This window comes from Humulus lupulus, chromosome 4 (assembly GCF_963169125.1).
Source record: "Humulus lupulus chromosome 4, drHumLupu1.1, whole genome shotgun sequence".
NCBI classification, from domain to species: Eukaryota; Viridiplantae; Streptophyta; class Magnoliopsida; order Rosales; family Cannabaceae; genus Humulus; species Humulus lupulus.
The window spans coordinates 187,223,835-187,245,710 of NC_084796.1; the positions used below are offsets into that span (position 1 = coordinate 187,223,835).

The window sequence follows — 21,876 nt, forward strand, 5'->3', positions numbered from 1 at the left end:
AGCTCGAGTTGTTCTCAGGCGCCTCTGTTTCTGGGACTTTGCAGGCACGCTCTTATCTAAATGGAGGGTGTGCATGATAACGCTTGGACTGATTCCCACCATGTCCTCATGCGACCATGCGAACACATCCAGGTTCTCGTGCAGGAACTTGATCAGCTCCGCCTTCCTTTCGCCACAGAGGTTTCTCCCGAGCTAAACCATCCATGAGGGGTTCTATGGATCGACATTTACTTCCTCGAGCTCTTCGATAGCTTGAAGCTCGGACTTATCCTCGCCTACTCTGGGGTCAATATCCTCACATAGGACGATATTTTCCCCTTCGGCGCTCTGTGGTTTTTCAATCTCAGGCCTAGGCGAAGGTTCCTAAGATTCCTCTTCTCCACCTTAGACGGTCATCGTTAAGTGCCCGGGTTTTAATTTTCCCTTCATGGAAATGCTGTAGCATTCCCTGGCAACAAGTTGATCGCCACAGACCGTGCATATCCCCGTGGAAGAGGGGAATTTCAGCGTGAGGTGGTGGATGGAGGTAATGGCTTCGAAAGCTATAAGAGTAGGTCGACCCAAAATGGCATTGTACGCGGCGGGACAGTCGATGTCCACGAACTCGAGGAGTTTTGAGACTATCTGAGGTCCCTCTCCTAAGGTGATCACCAACTCGATCGTCCCTATTGTCGCCGATCCTTCTCCATAGAATCCATAAAGCATCATGGAGGTTGCTTTTAGCTCGGTGACAGACAAACCCATCTTCTCCAGTGTGGAACGAAATAGAAGGTTTACTGAGCTCCCATTATCGACCAGCACTCTCCTAACCCTCTAATTAGCGAGTTGTACTGCTACGACCAGAGGGCCGTTATGAGGGAACTGAACGTGGCTGGCATCTTCTTCAGTAAAAATGATTGGTTGCCTCTCCAATCGTTGTTGCTTTGGTAGATGCTGCTCGGGGACGAACTCCACTCCATTATGAGCCTTAAGTTCGTTGACATACCTCTTTTGGGCACCTCGGCTCGTGCCAGCCAGATGAGGACCTCCAAAGATCGTGGAGATCTCTCCTCCTATCACGGGAGGAGGGACGTCCTAATCTACCCGAGACCCGGGCTGAATGACCGGGACTTCCGGAGCTGGATGGCCTGCGGGAGCTCTGTTCCGCGCATACTGAGCCAAGGGGTCGGCTCGGATGAGAGTCTCGATCTCATCCTTCAGGTGTCTACAGTCATCGGTATTGTGGCCAACGTCGTTGTGGAACCGGCAAAACTTAGAAGGGTCTCACTTTCCCTTCTGGTGTTTTAACGGCTCCGGCTTCTTCCAGGGAAGGAGAACGGAGTTTGCTAGGAAGATGTTCTCCCTAGAGTGGGTGAGCTCCGTATAAGTCGCGTAGACCGGCTTAAATTTTTCTCCGGACTTATTCTTCTTTGGGCCGTGCTGGTTGCCCTCACTGCTCCCCTTTCTCTTGCCTCCACCAAACTGGTTATTCTGTGTAACGGTTTGGGTCGCTGTCGCGACCTTCGTTCCCACTCCAGTGGGCTGCTCGGGGACCTGACTGGTTCTTGCAGCTGAGGCTTGCGCCTCCTCCAAGTTGATCCACCCCTGGGCCCTATTTAGAATTCGCTTACGGAGCTGACTCCCTTCCTCTGTATCTCATTCCAGAGTCCCCCTCCGACGAGGATTCCAGTCCTCATCTGCATCTCTGGCCCAAGCAGCGACGTTCGCGAATCTGCTCAGGTAAGCCTTCAGAGAAGGCTCATCGGGTTGCTGCCGTACGTTCGCCAGGGTGTCGGTCTTGACGCGGGTAGCCTGGGAAGCTCGGAATGCTCTTTTGAAGTCAGTAGAGAAAGTTTTCCATGAGCTGATTGACTGTTTTTTACTCTGTTTGAACCACTGTCTGGCCGGCCCAGTCAAGGTGGAGGGAAATATTAAACACCTCAGCTCGGGGCCAACGTTGTGGGCCATCATCAGGGTATTGAACATACCTAGGTGATCTGACGGATCTCTGTCTCCGTTGAATTTGGACAGGTGCGGCATACAGAAACCGAGTGGGTATGCCGTTGCTGCTATTCTAGGGGCGAAGAGCTCAAGTTCGTCCCCTGAATCATATTCATCTTTTTCTTTCTCTGACAGAAGCTTCCTCATTAGCTCCTCCATCTGAGCCAGGCGCTCAAGGGTTTTGTCCTAATTTCCTTGGTTATTCCGGGGCTGTTCGACAACTCCGGATCCATTGTACACATTTGGCGGGTCATTGTCCCTCCTATCTTGGAATAGGTTATGCGGGACATTCCCGCTGTCGCGTACCTCGGACAAGTCTTCCCTTGGACGAGCTCGGCTGCCATTTCCCACCAGGCCTCCTCTTTGAGAGTTTGGACGATCTCGGAGGTCGTCTCTTAGGGTGGCTTGAGGACTCTACGCAGAACTCAGGCATTGGCGTAGGTCTCCACCAGAAAGGTCACTACGGCGGCTTTCGGTCCAATAGCTCCCGTTTGAGAAGCTTGGAGCCCGCCTCTGGGGGTGAGGATCCGGGACTTCTCTGGGTGCCCTGCTACGATGGGAAAGCCCTGCCTGCGGAAGGTGGATTTCTCCTACTGCTCCCATAAGCTGGAATATCTCGGACTTGTTGGTTTTTATTGATCAAATCAGAGATTATGCGCAGCGGAACAACAATCATATTGTCAGATTAATCCCATAAGATTTCTATATCTACCTCTTCACACTCATATATATATTGAATTAAGGACAAGAATAGAAAAAATTACCTCAGGTCCTTCCTTGCTGTAATCTTTTCGTATGGTTGAATCCTTGAGATCTCACACCAAGATCTTCCAAAATGTTCTTAGTCACACAAAGAACGAGTGTGGGCTCGCTATACAAATAATAGGCAATAACTATTTATCAGATGTTCTCAACACATGAGATCTGATAAAGTTTGGACCTAGGTTTTGTGAAGAACAATGACCTTTGTTTTTGTCACTGTTCTCTTTCTCTGAGAGAATCCTAGATATTTTTTTATCCCTGAAAACTTACGTTCTGTGAAAACTGATATCCAATATTTAATAATATCCAATATATTAAAATATTTGTTATTTTAAACAAATTCAAAATAACTGATCAGTTATCAGATTTTTGTTTAAATAATAATATTTTAATCATATTAAAATATCTCATTATTTATTTAATATTTAAATAACTAAAATTGTGGAATCAAGAGACTCAGTCCATCTCTTATGCGTGTAGCACAGTGCCTATGCACTGTGCCACACGTGTACCACATGCATGTGCAGGCATGTGATTTTTCCCAATTTTTATTATTATTTAAATACCAAAAATCCCAAAAATAAATTAATTCAAAATTAATTATATATTTTTTAAATCAAATAATTAATTAATTAATTACACATAATTAAACAATATTTATGTTTGATACATAGAAAAATATTTTACTTATCACATAAGTCCTTTTTGCCCATTTTTGTATTTGCCTTTGACAGTGATTGTTTGAGCCATTTTGGGGACCATGGACCTATAACATTAAGCTCCAATAAATTAAAACTAAATAATTAAACTCTTTAATTATAATAGTTAATTTATTAATTCTGATATTACTCCATTATAAATTCAGAATTGCACTCTTTATGTTATAGATATACTTTTACAGAAATCTTTTTCTTAAGTCGTTCATTGATATAACCATCTTACAATAGTTCAACCCTCTAATTAATTAATTCATAAATTAGAATGGGAGAATTACCATTTAATCTTTATAATTTACTTCTTATTCCTTAAGTACCATTAATTCACTAGTGAATAATTAATCTATAATCTAATTATAGATTTGAGCTCAAAATCATTCAGTTCCAGAATTAACCCTTAAGGGAACTAATATACGATTCGTTAGGAAATATTAGATTATGTATTGTTGATACATGTTCCCAGCCATCCATGATATTAAATCTCCAAAACAAAATTCATTAGCCTCATTCTTTGAAGAGACCTTAACGAATGAATCAAAAGATTTAATAAACATGAACATGAGTTCATGAACACTCAGGATTTAGGTTGATCTATAAATGATCATCAGTTATGATATGAATTACAAGTCTTTATTGTTAAGTGATTTTTGGATAAAGACTTTAATTCATATCGGTCCATATCATATATAATCATATTATATAAAGCACATTTACCAAGATGTCTTACCACATCAATAATCCGAATCTAGATTATTTGTATCATTATGATACTCAGTAAACCGTACTTACAACTCCAATTAAAGAATTCCATAACTTTAATTTGTTGTTGTTGACTATTTTTATTCATTCATGTGATCTTAATTCTCTCGTACTAATACAAGATCACATCCTCAATAATGAATATGGAATTTTCACTACTACAAAAAAAGTTTTTTAGGACTAGCATTGCGAGTCCTAAAAATTTATTTAGGACTCGCGGGGCGCGAGTCCTCTATTTGAGAGCCTTAAAAACTAAGGTTTTTTAAGACTCTCAATGCGAGTCCTAAAAAACTGTTTTTAGGACTCGCTTTGCGAGTCCTAAAAGAATGTTTTTAGGACTCGCAATGCAAATCCTAAAAAATCTGGTTGAGTGTCTTTAAGTAACTTTTTAGGACTCGCAATGCGAGTCCTGAAAAATCTTTGCGAGTCCTAAAAAATCTAGTTGAATACCTTTAAGTAACTCGAGTCCTAAAAAAATGTTTTTAGGACTCGCAATACTAGTCCTAAAAAATCGGATTGAGTGCCTTTAAGTAATTTTTTAGGACTCGCGAGTAATTTTTTAGGACTCGCTTTGCATGACTTTAAAAGTAATTTTTTTTAAAAAAAAATACAGCTACAATTTTAATTTTGATTTAAAAATATATATATCCATTTGAGTGTCGAATATGTATCAAAAGAATTTGAAAAGAAAATACTAAAAAAATGGCAAAAAATTTTACGAAATAAATTTAAAATTTCTAAACATGTATTGTAATTAGCTAGCTATAACATCATTCATTTTGCTCTAACCAAATGTAAAAATAACATTGCCCATTCTTCTCTAACTTCATCAATTTCTTGAGTAGTATATGGCTTGTCGAAGGTGAACTGAAAAAAAAAAAACAAAAATTTAATTATAATTATATTAGTGGTAATAAATTCAAAGCATATATAGCCATGGTCATTTCAACCACTCATATATCATAGTTCCCCTCAATGTTTCTTATCAAGTAAAGCAAATTTGACTAAAATGTAAAGAACATCAAAATAAGAAATTCTCAAGTTCTAAAAACAAGACCCTTGTACAGCTAAGAATATCGACACTTTCTCATGGCTTAAGTAGTTAGTCTTAGTTCTTTAAACTAAGGAATACATATCTGTCAGTCTCAATTTAAAAGTGTTCAAGCTAGTTAGTTTATCAAATCACATAGACATTAATAAACCAAATTACTAATCATTCATAGCACATTAGCAAATATACAATCAACTTATTCTGCTCACTAATATTTGCTCATGATCAATCAAAATACCTCACAAAATGTCTAAACCACACACAAATCATTCCTGTAATATTTGTTATAACATGAAAATTTATATATATATATATATTCATATTAACAAGTGAGCCAAAATAAAGATATTTATCAATCTAAGCATAAAAAATGTCTTGAGACATATTTGAGGAAGTTTGATTAATATATATATATATATTGATACCAAAACTGATGTGACAATTAAAATAGCAAAGCTCACGGACAAGATGAGTACTAAACTTCATATGATATATTAATATTTGGTTGAACATCACACAATTTGTCACGTTATCTAAAAAGTTTGGATTCTCATTTCTCATGAAACAACAAAACATAGAAATTATCATCATTTTATTCAATATGTTGTATTAGTATATTACAGGGATTAGTATATAATCAATTACTCAAAAGTGACTCACAAAAGTTAACCAATTATTAAATCTAATCTTTGATTAACGTTGTTCTAATTCTATAGGAGGGGATCCTTTAATTGTCTGAAGCAACTAATTTATTTTATTGTATAAAATAGTCATAAAAATGCAATAACCAAATTATTTATACAAAGCTGGTGATGTAGTAAAGTTGGACCATACTTTTTTTTTTTGGTATACATTTACTTGAGCCAACCATTACATAAATATTTTGAATTAATTTACTGGGCCACTCCCCTAAAAGTTCACCTATTATATTGGGACTACTTTTAAAATGCTTTTAACCAATATTATTATTAACATGGTTGAATATTGTTTTAATTACACAAATCCAACTTAATAAATAAAGTAATTGTTTTGGGACCAATGTTTGGTAACAGACGAGGCAAAAGTACATCAAAATTATTTGAGACATATCTAGAGACCAAAGCTAAATTAGGCCAGGCAAATAGCTGCTATTATGGAAGTCAAATTAAGGTGCTACAAAGACCAGTCAACTGAGATATTAATGTAAATTTTAAAAAAGAAATATTATTGATAGTTTTTTATTTAATGTTAAATTCATCAGCATAAAGTTTATATAAGTCCATAATACAAATTCAACAACAATATATATATATATATCTTCCATAAAAAGGAAAAATACCATGCATTGTAAATACACGGATGATTCAAGAAAGTAAACACAAAATGTCACTTATGTTGGCCTAATGCAGTTGTGTGATTTTAATTTTTGATGGGACAACTTATTTGCTTATCTTTGTCTTTTTAAGAACATAGTGAGCTATTAGATCTGTACCCGTTGTGAAACTAAACAAGTGCAACATATACTTTATTCATTTCTATGATTAAAGAGGGAACGCTGAGCATTCATAAGAGGGGATCAAAAATTATTTTGATAACCAAGTTCATATGAGGGTTCAAATGTTAAATATCCAGATCACAAATTTATCATTGTGGCAGTCATCTTTTTTATATTTCCACACAAAACTCAGTACAAAAAAATTTATAGAAAATTGGATAGCATATCCCCTAATTTACTAGCCTAGACATTTATCACAATCAACACCAACATGTCAATCAAATCAAACAACACACAGGTTTTCATCCATATATCACCGCAGCACACAAAATTCTCAGAACCTACTTCACTAAGACATGCAAGTTCTCAATCTTCCGTTATCACCGCAACACACAGAATTTCCAGAACCTACTTCACTACGGATGAATATCTAAGATATTCAAACTCCACTAAAATAGTACAGTTATCATTCAAAATTATAAAATATTGAAATTTTTTAAAACTAAATCAAATGCAACATACCTCTTGCAATTAGCTACCAATCCAATGCTTTAAGACCAATCAAAATATTAACCTATTCATTTTAATCAACATTATAAAAAAAGAAAAATGTCAGATGTTGACATGCTCTTTTAAAACGGTTAAAATCAACACAACAAATATATGCATACATACTTGTATATTCTTTTACATGTCACCCTTGTATCAACTATCATTTGTCTAATGAACACTTTTAAGAGCTTTTTTTATTTAGAATAAAATACATATGATCTGCTAGTAAATTGTACCCATCAAAATGTGGTGGTGTTAGACACCAACCACTACTGGTGCCTATATAACAACGCTCCATATGATATTTTGTTTAAAAGGTCCAGGAGCTACTAAGATTTTTTTGTTTAAAAGGCCCAGGAGCAACTAGTGAACTACATACTTTGACCAAACTCTTAAATTAAACTGAAACCAAATGAAAACAACGGTCAACTTCTCTCATTGATCCTTTCCACTTTCTTTTAATTGGATTCTCAATATATAACTCTCAAATATATATTCTTCCTTGCAACTTCCTAGCAAGACTCTTATATAAACTCGTACACCTATCAAGTAAAGCAAATTTGACTAAAATGTAAAGAACATCAAAAAAAGAAATTCTCCAGTTCTAATAACGGGACCCTTGTATAGCCCTCTCCAAATCACAAAGTTACAGTGATTACATATATATTAATCCTTAACAAATCTATACTATTTTAAATAGATAAAAACTAACCATCCCAGCTTTGAAATTCAAAAGCTGCAAAACCAATTTCAATAGTTGCACAACCTCCACACTTGTGCAAATGGAAACATTAGCAGCTTTATATATTCTAATAAAGTACGTTACTAAAAATTTGTAAAATATTAGATAGTATAAACAAATCAACAAAAGCAAATGTACATATTATAAATAAATGCTATTTTTTGGGGATAAGTACTCATGGCCATTGTTTTAAGCTGTCAGTACCACATTACAATATGCAAACAAAAACAAATTATAAACACACAAAAGGGACCAGCAATTATGTTACTGTAATAATAAGTTACCATCAATTAGAAGCTGCATGAACAAGACAAACCAAATTCAAGAAACATATCATGTATATAGCTAGAGTCTCCTAATTAATTAACTATATATAGCTACATAAACTAATATTAATGAGTGGTATAGATGATGTTCCACTCAATAATCTATACAAAGAAGAGTGTGATGATCTGATCGATAGTATTTGATTACCCTCAATACCACAAGGGGGAGAGGCATGCATATATATGCCATTTTTGCTAAGAACCAAGCTATATAACATGCTATGCAAACATATATATATATATATATTGAGAAATTAATTAACCTTATTGGGATGAATTATACATAATAGGAATTGAATGATGTTGCCGACGGGCCTTTTTGGAGATTATTAATTACTAGAGCTACTGAAATTAGACATGGAAGTTATCATTATATATCCTCACATGTAGCTTTTAATATATTATATATTAGCATACATACATTAATTGCTTTCCAAAGACAAAAATAAAAGACTACTCAAGACGAAAGTGAGAATGAGACCAACATCTCTTGCTTGAAGGAGAAAGGGGAGCTTGTTATAGTATAAGAGATTATATTATATAATATAGTTTATTATTAGTTCCATAAACTTCCATAATTGAATAATATCTAAAACTGGGTTTGATAATCCAAAATCAGAAGAGAGTAGAAAGAAACAAAGTGAAAACCTTTAGTTGTGAAAGCCCTTTTTCAACTCTCTTTTTATTGACTGAAACTCCACCTGGTAAAGTCTCCTTACTGCCATAACCAAAATCAGTCAAACTTTTCTTCTTCTGGCTCATTAATCAAACAAAATTCAACTAATCCACTTGAAAAACCAGTTTAATGGCCAGATCATAATACTTATCATCATGTATAAATTTCAATGAAATGTCCCAAAAAAGAAGTTAATCCAAAACTAACCTGACCACTATAGCTTCCAAATTTTCATCAACTATAGAAGGGCCATAAGGGTCCATGATTGGCTCAGCTTGCACAGTGAGCTCTGGTTTTATAGACTATCACCCCATTTATATGAATATATATATATATATATAGAATCTGAATAACATTGGTCTACTTTCTGAAGTTGCAAAATTTATTCACTGCTTACCAATTTACGCAAATATATTTAAACTTCGTCAAACAATGGAATAAATTATAAATGCTATTTTCGTTACTTGAATGGTCAGGCAGAAAGAATGCATCAGAAAAACAAAATAAATGAAATAAACGGATCCCGTGATACACCCCGATGAACAATAAAATAAAATCACGAGCTTTCTTTTATTTGATATCACCCAATGAACAGAAAAAAAAACATATGTACAAAAAAATCCAGACAAATCAACAACACTCAAATTGGTCAGAAAAACCAGACCCAGATACACACAATCTACAATAGAATGAAAGCACAAACTAAAATAATATGGTTCGAAGTTCAAACAAACGAGGCAATGACTCAATGATCTTTATAAAATATGTAAATACATAAATACAATTAACCAGCATGCATCATATCCAGAAAGAAATGAGAAAATAAAAGTTGACAGACTTGATTTTTCTTTCATTTTCATCATTTCTACTAATATTGAACAACTCCACTTGGCTTAGATATCAAGAACTTAGGTTGATTTTTTTTCCTTTTTATTATTATTATTGGCAATGGAAATTATTATTGATTAATACCTTCGGCCTGTGCTCTTCGCTCCGTGCGAATCGTCCCTTCTGCCTGTGCTATTCGGTCGGCGACGGTGGCGGTGCGGCTACAATCGGCTGGCTGAGGTAGAGGCGGCGACGGAGAGATCGAGAGGGAGGGTGAGGGTGCGGCGACAGAGAGATCGAGGGTGAGGGGTGCGTCGACGGAGAGATCGAGAGTGAGGGTGAGGGTCTGCGGCTACAATCCATTAGTGGTATATTAGGGATTAGATTTCTAATATATAAATTCTATTTTAGTTAACATAATTTTTTTTATTTAAATTAAAAATATATTGGGTGAGACTAAAATAAAACCCTTTTATCCTATATTTTCGAAAGAAAGAGTGTTTCTATGCTTCTTTACAAAATATTTTAAGGACTTGCTTTGAGAGTCTTTAATACTTTTTTAGGACTCGCAAAGCGAGTCTTTAAAAGTCACAATTACTAATTTTTCAACCAATGTGTTTTTAGGACTCGCAAAGCGAGTCCTTAAAGAGTATTAAGGACTCCCAAAGCAAGTCCTTAAAATTGTTAAGTAAAACACTCATTTTTTAGCCTATAGTTTTTTAGGACTCGCATATTTTTTTAGGACACTCATTGCGAGTCATATATTATGTTTTTTCAGGACTCTCAATGAGTGTCCTAAAAACTCCATAAATATTTTTAAGGACTTGCATTTATGTGCATGTCCTAAAAAAGTGTCCCGTAAAGGGTATTTTGTAGTAGTGTTTTCTGATATTTACAAAATTATTCAAATAATAATTTAACAATCTAAATATGACAATAATAATAAACCATTGTATATATTTATTCACAGAAAAAACAAATGTCTTTACATGCTTTTAGGACACACTCCTAACAGGACTAGCCGAGGATGAGACAGATATCTTATCGGTGAAGGAGGATGTCTGACCGGGGATGCAATCCTGGTCCCGTCAGGGCGGATCAGGTTAGGCAGGGGCCTCTCGGTTCTGCCAACCTTCCGGGTCCTGCGCTCGGCGGTCTAAGCGGGACACAGGACGGCTGGCCGGGACGGGCTGTCACTGTGAGCCCTCCCCGGATCTCCTTCGAGAATTCCCTCGAGCCCTCCTGGGCGCACTCGAGGGTGGTAGTGAGCTGGGAGTTGAAGTTTGAACCGACCGGCTATACTGTTGCTCGGCCCTAGGGAATTCTTCAAAAGTGGTCTCCCAGTGGTGCGATGTGGGAGTAGAGTTAGATGTAGGCGGTTTGACCGACCAGCTAGGCCTGGACCGATTACCCCGGCAGGACTTATGAGTTTCGCCTTGCCTCTTTCCAACGTTAATGTCGGTTGTAAGAGGGGGTAGTCGGGCCAACACCTCCTTAATCTGCTGGTTAGCTTTCGCCAGCTGACTCCTCAACTGTGCATTCTCCATTTCTAACGCCGTGTAAAAATCTGGGTTCGGATTAGGTGGCCGAGGTGCCGAACTTCCAGTGTCATCTTGGCCTATTGGCTGCTTGCCCAGCCGCTGTTGAACCTCAGGGTTCTGGTCATCAGAGATGGCGGCATGATGGGCCTCCTGCCCATCATGTTGGTCCGCCTCGTTGTCATGTCTTGAGCGAGTGACCACCATGATTGGGTATTTTTGATAACACCAATCTAGCAAGCTCTCAATGAAAGCACCAAATTGTTGACGCGGTTCTTCGCCAACAGGTAATTAATAGAATAAGAGAGTGGGATTAGTGCTAAGTAATGAACCGTAACAGATGAATGATCTTGAAATAAAATAGTGATACGAATACTTTTTTAGGTGGTTCAAAGGTTAAAATCCTTCTACTCCACCAGCCAATATTATTGCTAGTTTTCTGGTATTCTTTATAGGGTATTTCTTTACACAATAGAATCCAACTCTTTGCAACTCCCAGGGTCTCCATATTTATAGGAGAGGGCACCTGGGGGTTGGCAAGGGGGGTCATCCCGTGACCTTCCAACCCATCATGTCACTTCTGTGACATTCATGATTAATTCCTAAAACCTGACAAATGAAGTGTGGTCTAATCAATAGGTAAGGGGGATAATGGGCCGCACGGCCCAACCTTGTCGTGGGTGCCTGAACACGCACGTTTATGCTGCGTGTCCGAGAATTTAGGGATATATCAGACACGTGATGTCTGATATATACACGTTTACATTGCGTGGTTAACTTTATAAGGGGTTACAGACTCTAACTCAGGCTCGTACCTCGAGCTGGAGGTCTTCTTAGTCCGCGGTGTCCATACTTCTGACCCAACTCCTTAGCAACTTCAGTGAACCTACGGTTACCTCGAGCTAAAGAGGTGGGACCTGGGAGTAGCGGCTCCGGGCACATGCTATCCCCGTGGCTGATACACAATTATGCCATATCTCAGCCTGTTAATAGCCCGTGGAGAATTAGGACGTACATTAGGATATTGAGTTTCTCAAACTCAAGGTTAGAATTATGGGCTGTTATTAAGTTTTGATTCAGTTTTTGGGGGTGTAATTGAAGCCTAGGCTGTGCTGCTGAGAATTTTAGACTTAATTTTGGCCTTAGAACATGTGTTGGGTTGATTTTTGGGAGTTTATGAATTTGAAAATGCTGGGAAAAACTGGGTTCGTAGGTTTGAGCCGCAGCCTGCCTGTACCTAGGAGGCTTGGGAACCTCTGAATCGATCCAGGCGCTGCGACACAAGCTGAGGCACGTTGCGGCCTGTGTCCCCAGAAGAGAGCCTCGGGGCCCTCTGACTTGTAGCTCGCTGCTGCCCTAAGGGGCTGAGCTGCGACCCAAATAGGGGATATATCCCAAAATAGGATTTTAAGCTCGGGAACTCAAATCTTAAGGCTTGGGAAGGATCCTACTACCCGGTTTAGTAGAATTTGAGGTCCCAGAGGCTAGTATGCTATTCCAAAGGCTTTTATTGATTTAGATCGTGATGGATATTTATCATTACGTTGTGGTTAGGTTTTACCGCTCAAGCTCGGGTTCGCTTTGGGTTGTCAGCTTGGGACACAAGGTAAGTAAACTGTCTGTGCCCGTAGAACTATATTCTGCTTAGCATTGTATGTATGTTTTGCAACTATAACATCATATGTGTGTTTGTGACAGAATCGGCGAAGGCTGGAAAAGGCAAGGGTCAAAGACGGCATAGGCCGGGATCGCCAAGGGTTGGAGATGACATATGCTGGGATCGGCAAAGGCCAGAGTCAGAAAAGGCTGGGATCGACAAGGGTCAAAGACGGCATAGGCCGAGAACGGCAAGGGCTGGGAGCGACAAATGACTGAGATTAGCGTTAACCATGCTGAATGCAGGCCGTCAGGGCGAGACCCTCAAAGGGAATGACAAAGGCTGAATACGACGTTAAGCATGCTGAATGCAAGCCGCTAGGGCGAGACCCTCCAAGGGTGCTGTACTCACCCGCTCAGTTAAGGCCGTGGACTTGGTGCTTGGTAACGCACCCTGATCGGCAGAGACCGTTGTTGTGCTTACGTGTTGTTATGCTGATATGCTGTTATACTTATGTGGTGTTATGCTATTGTGTTGTTGTGAATGCAGATAGAAACTTGTAAATTTTTTGACGCGTTTGATTAATTATGTATTTGTTAAAGTAAATTATTATATGTTATGCTGTGAAGTTTTCTTGCCGAGCCTCGACTCACGGGTGCTCTGTGGTGCAGGTAAGGACAAGGAAATGATCGATCAACCATGAGTTGGAGGGCATGGAGCAGTACGTACATGTTTGGCCTACCTGGCCGCCACGGCTGTGGTTGTTTTGAGGGACACGTTGTAAACGTTCGATTTTTTCACTTAGGTCGACTATACCCACATCTTTGGATTGTAAATGTATTTCAAAATAATATTTTGGGATCCCAATGTAGCACTTTTTTATAATTTTAATGAATTTCCAACCCTTTATATTTAATTTTCATTAAACGAGTCTTTATTTGATTTGATCACACTTTTTTGTCTAATACCTCGATTAGTGAGTTAATGACACTTTTTAAAATCACTTGGTATCAGCTATAGAGTAGTAGGGCGTTACAGACGTGGCATTAGTAAGGATGACACTCTAATAAATACATTTATTTATATTGTTCTTTGAAACTTTATTTCTGCGAGCCTACATTTCGAGATGATTAAACTCGTATCGAAATTTGTGGTATAACAATAGTATTATATATATATGTATAAAAGAATTACATAAACATATTAAAAGAAAAATTAAACAAAAATATTGTTTATAATTTTTTTAAATATATATATAATTTGATAACATTTTAAATATAAATGATAATTTTTTTAATAAAAATTAAGATTATGTATTATATATTATTTTTATAATGATATTTTATAATATTTAAATTTATATTAATATAAGTATTTTATAATATTTGAATTCATATTAATACAATTAATAAAATTTAAGTTTATATATTATTATCATGATACTACTATATAATATTTGAATTTATATTAATATAATGATTAAATATCTGATTTTGTATTATATATTATTATAATACTAATACTTTACAACATTTGAATTTGCATTTGAATTTATATTAATATAATTATTAAATATATGGTGTTATATTAAATATTATTATAGTAATGATATTTTATGATATTTGAATTTATATTAATATAATTAATAAATATATTTTTTTAATTAGTTTTAAATGTATATTTCGTTAAATATTTAGAATATTCCATTAAAGTTAAAAAAAATAGTTAAAATCAAAAATTTCTATTATCTACACATTTTTTTTTATATAAAGAGATATTTGATATTAAATTTAAAAACTATATATTTGAAACTACAATTCTTAAACATTATATTTTTGAAATAAAATTTTTATAAGACCGTAAAAATCATGATATAAATTTTAAAAATTTGTTATTTTGAAAAAAAAAAAAAAACCTCTTAAACGTTATTGATATAGTATATCTTATTTATGATTTCTTAAGAGTGCAATTACATAAATATTGGCTAGGCTTAAGAAACTTAGGATGTCAACACATATCAAATAAAAAAAAAGGGAAAAAAAATATTATTTTGGCCTTTATATTTTTTCCAAATACACTATCGACATCTGTATTTTGTTAAATGATAATTTGGACCGTCTATTTTACAAAATGGATCAAAATAGTACCATAGACTTGATTTTTGTTAAAATATTTTCAATTATTAGAATAATTCTTGAGCCGTTGGAGATGAGATGAGTTCGCAGCTACATAGAAGATGGTTGAGGAGCTGAGAATAAAATATTATATTTGAAAATATTTTGATCAAAATTAGGTATAGGTACTATTTTGATCAACTTGGTAAAATGCATGATCTTAAATGTCATTTAACAAAACATATGGACCAATCGTGTAATCGGGAAAAACACCGGTATCAAACTAGTATTTTCCCATAAAAAAAATAATGAAATTAATATAAAAAGTTGGTACAAAATAAAGGAATCCAATAGGCATCCTAATACAACTTCAATTAAAGCCACAAATCAGTATTTTATCTAAATAATACAATAGGCTCTCTTTGGAAAGAATTATTGAAGATTTTTTTTGTTAGTTGTTCGTAAATGACATTTTTAGCTTAATATTTTTTATATATACCATTTTATCTCTTACATTCTATTTCAATAATCACTTATATTCATGTGATTTAAAAAATACCAAATTATACACATATTTTAATTTTTTTTAAACCCCTGTATTTTATTTAAACACTCGCCTATACCCTTGTATTTTTCCAAACAGTACAGATTAATTTTAATAAGACAATAATTCCATCTACTTATTTATTTGATTTGTTTTATATTTACTAATATTATATAAAAATCTAAAAAATTATTCAACTATATAAAACATAAATATTTAAAAAAATATTATCTCACTTTTTGGAAGAAAATTTTGTTTTAAAATCGTTTAAAGAATAAAAATAAAATATATTTATAAATATTTTAAGAAATTATTTTTTTAACAAATACTTTATTTATCATATTTTAATAATAAAACTCTTATTTCAAAAAATAAATTAATGTTGTTTAATTTTTATTTTATTTAAATAAAATCTTCCTAATATTTTTATAAATAAGTTTTAAAATAAAAAATAATTTCAAGTAAATAAAAGAAGGGTATTGTTGTCTTGTTAATATTAATTTTGACAAAAGTTTTGTTGAAATGGTTATTATTGAAAGCACAAGGGTGTAAATAGGTATTTAAACAAAATATAATAGTATAATTTGGTATTTTTAAATAATAGAAATGTAAATGGGAATTTAATTAAAATACAAAAGAGCAAACTGTATATACCCTAATTTTTACAAATGTCACAGGGCCAAGCCCTCCCCTTGAATCCATTCATTACATGATACTGAGGAGACTCGAGATGTTGACTGAAAGGCTGTTAGGCCCGGAGGCTAAATTCAATTATTTTCCATTGAACGATTTTTCTGGCTATTTGGACACCCATGAAGTGGGCTTTATGCCCATTTCACATGTAGGCCCAATAGGGAAGAATATCAAGCTCATAAGTATGCTTTCTGGGCCACAGCCACAGGCCCCACTTCACTACAAGCATTTGCAGAAGAAAAATGCTATTAATCCCGATTGAAAAAAAAATCACGAGCTTAGGTGGCTATTATTTTCGGTGGGTCCTACTAATTTATAACAATAAAAAATACTAAGGGAATTTTTACCCTTTATGCATCATAACATACTTAATTTTTTTAAAATGCCAACATAAAAATTCTCCTCATCATGTGCCCCCTCTCATATTTTGGACAAAAATACCCTCCTTACTCAAATTTAACACTTCACACATTTTTTCTCTCTATCTCTTTCTCTCATCTCTCATTTACATCAATTTTTTCACAGCTCGGAGGTGGAACAGATTGGAAGTTTCTTGGCATTTTTTAAGAGAAAAAATCATGGGTAAGTATCATTTCATTAATCTACTTGTGAATATGAAAGACCATGGTTAGATATTAGATTCGAACTGTTCCGCAGTTGAGTTTGGATTTTTTTCTACAAATTTTGAATTGTTCTTTGGATCTGGAATTATGTGGGAGCCATTCCAAAATCGATGGTACATCGATGCCATTTCGATATTGAGGCGAACATCTAAATTAGATGATATTTTCGATGTAATATCGATGGTATATCGATGTTGAATCGATGTCATATATGTTGATTTGGCTCAGCGTCGATATGGCATCGATATACCATCGAAATGGAATCGCATACAGATGGCAACCATCAGCATCGATGGCATTTCGATGGTACATCGATGCCATTTCGATACTGAGGCGAACATCTAATTTCGATGTTATTTTTGATGTAATATCGATGTTGAATCGATGTCATATATGTTGATTTGGTTCAGCGTCGATATGGCATCGATATACCATCGAAATGGAATCGCATACAGATGGCAACCATCAGCATCGATGGCATTTCGATGGTACATTGATGCCATTTCGATACTGAGGCGAACATCTAATTTCGATGTTATTTTCGATGTAATATCGATGATATGTCGATGTTGAATCGATGCCATATATGTTTATTTGGTTCAGCATCGATATGGTATTGATATTACATCGAAATGGAATCGCATCGAAATGGCAACCATCAGCATCGATTATGCATCGAAATGTCATCGATGTGGCATCGATGTTGAACTACAATACAGATTTTCATAGGCATCGATTCATCATCGATTCTTCATAGATTACACTTTATTTTTATAATTTTCTTATGTTTTTTTTTGTAAATTTGCAGGTTCCAGAGTTAATATAATTATTTCTTACAACGGTGTTTGGGAACAAAAAGCAAAAAAATGGAATTTCAAAGCCGGTTTGAACACTATAATACATGTACCAATTGATGTTGGTTACATATAATTATTGGAGAAGTTGTATTCAAAGTTGAAAGTGGATAGGTCATTGTTTGACTTAAAGTTGGAGGTGTCGTTTACATGCAATGATTTTAGCGTAGATCCCATTGAAATCACAGATGATGAAGGAGTTAGTGCTCTTATTCTTGAAAATTCGAAGTCCTTAAAACACCGGGTTCCTTTATGTGTTAGTTCGATTGCAAAGAACATTGCTCTTATTGATCCATCTCCTAGAGCGAGTGTTAATATGGAAAATCATAATCAATCATGCACGGCTGTTCCACAAACAGCTCCTGGGCCAAGTGTATGCATGGGAGGTCCTAGTCATAATGAAACTTTTTTCCCCCAAAAAATCTCCCGCATGATGATGGGTATGAGTATGAGCCTTATGTCAACGACGATCCAGTTGCCCTTTTTGGTGATGATGATGAAAGAGTTGAGGGGTGCAGTAGTTCAGATGATAGCTCAGAGGATCTGTTGTCGATGCTACATGTGGTTCAAGTAGATAATTTAAATGTACGACCATTGCCAAGACGTCAAGAAAGCCAGGGACGGATGACTGCTGGCTCAGAGAGCAATCATCCAACTACACAAGATGATGGAAATAGATGGAGTTCTCCAGCGTATACTGCTGAAGATATCTCATGCCCCTCTTATGTTATCCCCACGTTATTTAGGGTGAGTTGTGGAGTAATAGAAGTTGGGAAAGTTTTTGAGAACAAGTTAGAGTTGAAGACGAATGCACACTTGTATGCAATGAAGCAGAACTTCGAGTTTGTGGTGAAGAAGTCAGGTACTGAAGTTTGGTATATCACTTGCAAGGATCCTGATTGTGGGTGGAGATTGAGGGGGAAGAGAATTCCTAAATCTGATATGTTCGAGATAACTCGTTTCACCAACAAACACACTTGCTCACTTGACCTCCGACATAAAGGCCATCGCCAAGCTGCACCTTGGGTTATTGGTCATTGCATAAAGAAAAAATATCAGATTGGATCGAATGCGTACATGGCCAACAACATAAGAGAGGACATTAAGAATGATTATGGCATTCAGTTGTCATATGGAAAAGCTTGGAGATGCCAAGAGAAGACTCTTTCTTATGTCAGAGGGACACTGGAAGCATCCTACCAGAAGTTACCATCGTACCTGTTCATGCTTCAACAGAAAAATCCCGGGACGTTGACAGATTTTGTCACTGAGGAAGATCGATTCAAATATTGCTTTTTCTCACTCGGAGTTAGTAGAAGAGGGTTTCGTACATGTCGTCCTGTGTTATGTGTGGACGACACTTTTTTAAAGACAAAATACGGTGGGCAGATGTTATGTGCAGTCGTGGTGGATGCAAATAACCATCTATATCCAGTTGCATTTGGTATTGTGGATAGTGAGAATCATGATTCTTGGAAGTATTTCATGTCAAAGCTAAAGGAAGCGATTGGGGAAGTCTAGGACCTGACGTTTGTATCTGACAGGCATGCAAGTATTACACATGCCTTGGAAACTATTTTCCCCGATGCCTATCACGGTGCTTGCTACCACCACATTAGTATGAATGTGGTTGCTAAATTCAAGACTGATCATTGTCATGTGTTGATGTATAATGCGGCATATGCTTTTAGGAAATCCGAGTTCCACGCTAACTTCGAAAAAATCAAATCAAAAGACCCAACCATTGCTCAATACCTAAAAGGCATGGGTTTTGATAAGTGGTCCCGTGCTTACTTTCCTGGAAATAGGTATGTCATTGTGAATTGTATTTTAATTTATGAAATCTTCTAAATGTATGTTACAATTAAATTTTAGTTTTTCTGGATACTAGGTATAATATAATGACAAGCAATTACGCTGAAAGTTTCAACAATAAGACCCGGGACGCTAGGAGCTTTCCGATAACTAGATTTGTCGAATTTATTCGCTTCACACTACAGTCCTGGTTCTGTGATAGGAGAGAAACTAGCGAGAAGACAACTACAACTCTTGCACCAACCTATGAGAAAAATTTGGTGGATATGGCTAAGAAAGCTCAGTTCTTGATTCCTTATGCAATAGGGAGGCATGAGTTCCATGTGTTAGATGGTGAGCTGAATGGTGAAGTCGACCTCCTGAATAAGACATGCACATGTGGCGTGTTTCAGATTATTGGTATCCCATGTGATCATGCACTATCTGGATCCCTTAAGCGAGGGGTGAACTTTTATTCGTTGTGTTCAGATTACTATAAAATTGAGACATGGAGGTCCTCTTACACAGAATCTATATATCCTACTGGTAATGAGGAAGAGTGGATTGTTCCACACGACGTTATGACAATAAAAGTGAGAACACCTGCGCAGAAAAACCCAATTGGTCGTCCAAAGAAGAAACAAGGTAGGCCTAAGACGAAACACCATCCTTCCAATGGAGAGAAATGTGTTGTACAACGCAAGTGCATCACTTGTGCCATAATAGGGCAACTTGTAAAGTTCGTGTTTGAAATTTATGGCATCAATGTTAAACTTTTTATTTGGGTACTAATGGTCTTTGTTACTCTTTTTATTTGTGTATTGATGGACTTTGTTACTCTTTATATTTGTGTATTAATGGACTTTGTTACTCGAAACGAAATTTTTTAAATGAAATTTTTTATATACAATACTAAGGAGAAATATACTATTGTGTGTCATCGAAATCAAAATAAATGTTCTAAAATCAAGGGTACACATTCTCATATAAAATGTCGATGCATAATTTATCCCTGAAGTACTGAATGTTGTCCTCGATGGCATATGATAAGGGAATGTCTCCAAGAATGAACTCTAAGTGTTTGATGGCGAATACGCCGCAATCTCCGCTGAAACCAAGAAATCTTGATTGTGAGTGTATTGAAAATTAAAGGAGAACAGTATTGAAAATATGAATTTAGTACGTCTACCTGGTTCTAGACTGTGGACAATATCAGTGGACATGCGCCGCCAATCAAAGTTTGGAACGGTGATCTTCGATCTAGCTATTTTCAACTTGGGGTGTCCTTTAAACATACCAGAAGCGTTGAGTAAAGATGGAAGCATCCTAGTCCAAGGCTCGATCAACTCAGAAAACTTATTATGGCTAAAGTTAGAATGATCTGAGTCAAATATAGTGATCATCCAATCAGCAAAATTTATTTCGCAAAGGACCCAGTGCCGATTTTCCATGCACCAGTGGAAGTAGACCTCGTTACAATCACCCCAAGGCTCCTTGTACTTTTTGGCATCCCCTTTCAGGAAATCAAGAATGTCCGAGTCTCATTGGTAAGTCCTGCCATTTTTCTTGAATTCCTCATATCTAGCAAGAATATATTGTGCAAATGATGAATCAAGTACGGTGGCTTTCACGGGGTACGTCTTCGGCAACTCAAAAAGACGTTTCCGTATAAGATAATTCGCAGCGTCGAGATGCTGCAAATAAATAGAGTAACGTTAAGGAAGAGTGGATTGTTAAAATGAGATAAATGTTCTAACAAACATAAGAGACTTACAGTTTCTGCCAACCATTCTTTTGCCACCTTCAACTTCAAGAACCAAACAGGGGTCCCATCACAACATTCCAACTTCCTCGATCTGCTGTTGTCAATCTCACCGAGTACCCATCGGTTAAAAGTTGTCAACATATCTTGATCCAACACCTTTAAAGGAAGGATCGTAACTGGGTCCTTGAACTTTGGTTTCTTGGCTGCTGGAGTATAGTCCTCGTACCTTACTGATCTCTGTCTAGTGCGTTTACCTGTAAAGGAGCAATTAGTATCTAATCTCTTTAAAACAAAAAAAACTCATGGATTAGTCGTACCTAAGACTGTCTGCACTGGTTGAGAAGGTGTGGCTTCTCCAACAGAAGGCTCGTAACATGAGGGGAGAATGTCGTACTCTACATCCTCTGTTGAAGTAGGTGCATGAGTATGTGCAGGAGTAGGTGCAGGAGTAGGAGTAGGTATACCACTTAGTGTTGCTAGCTTCTCTA

At 36.2% G+C, this 21,876-nt stretch overlaps 2 long non-coding RNA genes across 2 annotated transcripts; both read right to left on the reverse strand.

Annotated features, from left to right (window-relative positions):
- Positions 1-4,920: 4,920 nt before the first annotated feature.
- Positions 4,921-8,168, reverse strand: LOC133831032 (uncharacterized). Its single transcript, XR_009892359.1, has 2 exons — positions 7,265-8,168; positions 4,921-5,084 (listed from the first exon to the last, which is right to left on the reverse strand). It is a non-coding gene; the product is annotated as an uncharacterized LOC133831032 (long non-coding RNA).
- A 24-nt stretch (positions 8,169-8,192) lies between these two features.
- On the reverse strand, positions 8,193-10,248 carry LOC133831033 (uncharacterized). The gene is made up of 3 exons (XR_009892360.1): positions 10,011-10,248; positions 9,011-9,080; positions 8,193-8,230 (listed from the first exon to the last, which is right to left on the reverse strand). It is a non-coding gene; the product is annotated as an uncharacterized LOC133831033 (long non-coding RNA).
- Between the last annotated feature and the right edge of the window lie 11,628 nt (positions 10,249-21,876).